Here is a 5,841-nt window from a genome sequence, read left to right as displayed (position 1 = left end):
CAAGTCAGGGATCTAGAAAAAAAATACGTTATTCAGACAAGTGCAGTATATTCGGTGTGCAGACTTGCGTTCCTCGGGCACCCCAAAAAACCTATGACGGTGGTTTGTGGAAAGCCAGTTCACACTGAATATGTTTCCTGGCTTCGCTATGGCATACCCATAGGAGTAGGTCGGTTGCATGAGTGGTGAATGTGATCAATTGTTACGCCAGGATTTTGTAATTGCTTCAAGCATCAGTTAAGAAGATCCGACAGAAAACGGAAATATTTCCAATGTGTCAGTGAACCACATTAAATGTTCACAGACGACCTTGCTGCTGATCTAAATTCTTAGTAGTAAAATGGCATCGAAACATTGTGTTCTCATTAATCCCTATAGGGAACATTACTGAATTATTCAATTCCCTGTTTTACTTGTACCGTATGTTCCCATGTTATTTTCATGGAGACAGTTGACTTGTCTTTTTATGTATATATGTGTTTATCTTTTCTCCAATTCCTGTGATCAATATTTGACAACGGTTGCCGAACACATGCTCATAATTCCTCATAACCCGGGTGCGATTCCCAACATGTGTATGTAGCCGTGTTTATGCAGTTCGGCTCTGGGCTGCTGCTCAAGACGACACAAGGCAATGGTGATGAAATGAATTTTATTATGTGAAGAATGAAGCTGTTGCTGAGGTCAAACCTGAGAAGGGAAAGAATGTTTCCAGCTCAGCAACAGCAAGTGGAGTCATAAAAATTAAACTCAAGTAAATAATTTTAACAAATGTTAACAATTAATATTAAATAGTTTTAAATATCACAGTAAACACATTATCAATTCAACTACCAGTTATTGCACTCTTGAACAAAAAACCGAAAGCACATGAATTGTAAAGTAATATTTTAACTAAATTTATATAATTATCAATTAAATATTACTTTTAATGTTATAATATTATTATTGCAAGAACATTTTACACCTTTTTATAGGAATTTATAAAGTAAAGAGGCAGATGGAAACAGATTAGAAAAAAACTTGTTCTTTGGCCATACCTGAGAAGGGAAAGAATGTTTCCAGCTCAGCAACAGCAAGTGGAGTGAGGTGGAAAACAGGTGGCCAAAGGATGTAAGGTCAGAGGACACAATAGCCAATTAGAAAGTAGGTAGCACATCAAAGGAAGTCTTTGATGTGACCTATTAATAGAAAAGGGAAAATCCCAAAGAATGGGTTACCTGGCTAAGAATAGAGAAGAAGTGAAGGGAAATCCTTGTTGACAAGGGTACATGAAACAGAAGGAAAAGGTGAAGATGTACAGAGGCGGCATTCAACGGCAAGACTCGGACAACATGGAACAAATGAACATTTAACATTTGATGATATTTATGAAACATGATGAAATGAATTGTGATGTGATTCAGCACTAAAATAAAAGCACTGCTACATGTACATTGAGTGAAACAGATTTCTGGAATATAGCTAACAGTAGTGTAAAATGTAACTCACCCACCCACCGACTGCTAACCAGCTGTTGGGAGTCCTCCATTTTGGGTTCTTGTTCTGTCTACTTTTCAGCAGAATATCATTGTATTTTTGTTACTGTAATAGTGACTAATTCAGGACAGCCATCGTCCAAATATTTAAAAAGTCCAAAAACTATATAATCAAGAAATATGAGAGTTGTAATTATTTAATCTGCATTCTTAATCCTAATCACTACCGCAGTATACATTGTCTTGTCGGCCACCCTGTACCACTCTGTCACTGCTATTAAATATTCTATATGACATTTCTGCCTTAATTGGTCATCCCCCTTGACCGTGTCTGCCATCACATCAACTGGTCAAGGAAGTGCTATTGTTTCTCTATATGTCCATTGTACAGTCGTCGCCTGTCCATTGTTGTCAAAAACTGTATATATATATGCTCACATCTGTATTGTCAAGGAGTCCGGTATTCCGACTGTCTGTAGGGACGACCGCGAGCTGGATAATGCAGCTCGTAGGCAGCACCCTTGGGTTGCGCAGGAACTCCGCTCACCTCATTCTTGTATACTTGTTTGCCATGTCTTGTGTATCCAACTAAAGAAGATTGAACTCACCCATGCCTTCGTCTTTGTCAACGCACTTTTTATCTTAATTATGAGCTAATTTCCCCAGTCAACCGTATCCACGCATTGACATTACCTTTAATGCTGGCGAACCTAGTCTTCCATTGCTGCTGCTCACAAGTACCTTGCATGTGTTTCTACGATGGATCTGCGAACATCTGGTAGCGTCATTATTGTAACGGTGAGTCCTTAAGGCATGTTTATTATATACTGAACCGTAAAAGAAAACAAAATTGTTCTTACAAGGTGGTGTTTCTGTTATGACTGTACCATTTTGTTCACATGTTTTTCAATTCAAACTGACAGTTATTACCAACATTAGTGTATTTTCTGATGAAAAGCATATCGACCAAACGCACCTAAAAGGGCAGACATGGTAAAAGGTTCCGTAAGACATTTGTGAAAATAAAAATACACGTGCCTATCGTGACAACCCTACCAACGAAAGCGAGACCCAAACTCGCCTGAAATCATTTTTGCCATGACTTACGAGAGATCAGAGGAACCAAGCCTTACGCTTGGGGCCATTGCAAATTGGCCAGACTGCTCGGTGGATAGCCAATCATGTTAAGAAAATCTACCGACTGCAGGAGCGGTATCTAGCTTCTAACAGCATCCAAGACCGTCCACGGAGTGGGCGACCTCCAGAAACATTACAGCATCAAGACAGACAGACTGTGCGCAACCATCTGCAGGATTGCTTCCCCAGAGCGATGGAAACAGCACGCCAGACCATTCGGGAGTCACAACAGACCCATTAGTGCCGATACAGCACGTCGACGTTTGTGCGGAAGAAACCTCTGCCGTCATATCATGTTCCTGACCATATCGTGTTCCTGTCCTCACCGCTTGTCACCGCCAAAGCCGACTGCAATGGGCAACTCAGCATCAAAATTGGCAATATCGATTATGGAGAACTGTGCCTTTTATTTTGATGAAACCCGATATTGTGTTTCGACAGCCGATGGCAGAGTGAGAGTATGGCGAAAACAAGGGGAACTGTTTTCCAATGAGTGTATTGTTGAAGGAGACTCGTTTGGTGCTCCAATCATCATGTTGTTGGGTGCAATCGGTCTAGAGAACTAGAGAGTTGGCCCCGTGGTGTTCCAGAATCTCGGTCCAGGGTGAGGAAATGAAGTGACAGATGCTCGCTATACTGACCAAGTCATAAGACCCCATGTTGTAACACATTTTGGACGTCACAGAAATCACATCTTCCCGCAAGAAAACGCTCGTGACCACACTGCCAGAGCAACATTGGGCTTCCAAAGACAACATCACATCCAAACCCTACAGTGGCCTGCACTCAGTTCGGATTTAAGTCCAACAGAACACCTTTGGGACGAGATTCAAAGAAGACCGAATGACCTCCAGCCAATGCTGACAACTGCGGTTGGAATCGATCTGGCATTTCGCAGAGTATGGACCCAAATGCCTGTAGTCTTCATCAACCGGCTAATTCACTCCATGTACAGAAGATGCAACGCTTTCATCGATGCCCATGGAGGCCACATACGGTATCTTAATGGTATCATTTTTGGTGATTTTGTTTGTGTGAACTCTAAATGTGATTCCCGAAAGTGTGTTAACCATAATTGCCAAGTTTGAACTCAATCCTCCGTTTTGATTGTTTTGTTGTTTGTTAGAGTGAAGTAAATTTTGTGTTTTCAGAAACTCTATCGGTAAGACGTTTCTTTTGTGGTTCCGTATAGTTTGATTTGTACACTTATTAAAAGAGTGTTGGGGAATCAGCTCGCTAGGCAAGAGGTTGACAATACCAACCCCCCACTCAACACAACACGAGTAAATAAACGGGGAGTTTATTACTCAGCAATCACAGGATCTTTTATTACATAATCAGTCAATAATTAATTCTTAAAACATGTTCACAACGCAATCAGCTTTCAAACTACATAAACATCACATGTAGATTCATTACGCATTTATCACAACGTAATACAATAGTTCAATACAGTGGGTATCCATACAGTCACAAAACAGAAGAGTGCCCACAACGTAATGTAATACTAGTAGTTAGGGTACCCGACACACTCTATACAATCTATAAGTCACTAAACGCGAAGTGTTATTCAGTATTAAATAAATCATCCTAAACAGAAATATGTGAAAGGATGCCACGTTCCACATACACGTGAAGGTAGTGCCAAGGGTCCAAATATATGTACAATAGATTTAATGGTGAATATTTATCAAAGTAGAAGAAAGTAAAATTACAAACATGAATGAAGTTACCAGACAACCACCGAATGATTGGTGACTGTCGTCCGTATTATATACCTATTCCATTTACTGACAAAACTTACAATAACCTTCATATTGTGACCTTGAGATTATGTCATTTACTTTGACCGAAGTATCAACAGCCAGTTGAGAGTATGCCACGAACGTATATGTGGCACGCACGGGATTTGTCCATGAGATATAAACCTACAATACAGGTAAACGCAATGCACCTTGTTTCTATTAGCTTCACAGATACTCGTCCCAGATTTTGGCCTATGCTCGTTATCAACGTGACCCCAGGAAGGTGAGATATAAACATACACTATATATAAACGTAATGCACCTTGCTTCTATTAGCTTCACAGATACTCGTCCCAGATTCCTATGCACATTATCAATGTGACCCTTGGCAGGTGTAAGATAGTGGAACATGGTTACTAGTCTGTGATACTTTTAGTTTTCAATAACATGTAACGTCATAAAATATTTGTTAAACTTTATCAGTTTAATCAATCAATCAATAGTTTATTCAGTAGTATGGCCACATGGCCTAGAGTACAGTTTTTTTAAGGGTACATATATATATATATATATATATATTTATAATCACGTTATAGCTATTGAACGAAAAACATTTTTCAAGAATATCGTAACGGATGTGAGGGGTTTTACCTTTTTTAAATCTAACAGGTCAATTTAATCCATATTTACAGACATAATACATTCATAGATTGTTTTATGCTTTGCTCATGTGTTACGAACATTTACACATAATACTAGCTTCAAGGACATAGCCTTTTTAATATATGCAGTTTTAAACCCCAAAACCGGTAAATACATTGTAAATATATACAGTTACTTATATTTTCCCTTAGTTTTGTTTTCACTTGTAAAGGGTTATAACATGAATAACTGTTGATGACACAAAACAAATACAACTCACTCACTCATCCATCCTGTGAAAACATGGATTGATTCTTCACAACATAACCTCCATTTCAGTGTCAACAAAATAATTTGAAATGGTCAGAGGTTAAAATTTGTGGTTTGACATGAACATACAGCATAGAGATGAATAGTCATTGATATATCCTTGATGATATGTGGTATTTAGTGTCCACAACCCCATGATCACCATATAACCCGTTATTCATCCTCAGGCTGCTCACAAAAACGGAGGGGGTGGACATCTTCTGGAGGATGGTCATGATAAGTCACAACATAGTCACCGAGTGTAGTGCATTTGCCGCAGCACGTTGTTACAATACATCTCCAGTAAGTACAAGTCTGGGGCTGCATGTTCTTGTAATTACAGGTAACCCTGAAAGAGTACCTGAACACTGCCTCATGAATTGGTGATATATTCTACTTGCCGAAGGCCATCCATAATGATGATCGAAAAGAGCAGTCAGAGGTTAATAATTCATATTTATTAATTATATTTAAAACAGTTATTGTTACATTTGTAAACACGTAAATTTGAGTAGATAAGCCTTCACAAA

The sequence above is a fragment of the Haliotis rubra genome, unplaced genomic scaffold (assembly GCF_003918875.1).
Source record: "Haliotis rubra isolate DU_JTF1 unplaced genomic scaffold, ASM391887v1 Scf532, whole genome shotgun sequence".
In the NCBI taxonomy this organism is placed as follows: domain Eukaryota; kingdom Metazoa; phylum Mollusca; class Gastropoda; order Lepetellida; family Haliotidae; genus Haliotis; species Haliotis rubra.
The sequence above is the reverse complement of the archived record's forward strand: the minus strand, read 5'-3'. Positions refer to the sequence as shown.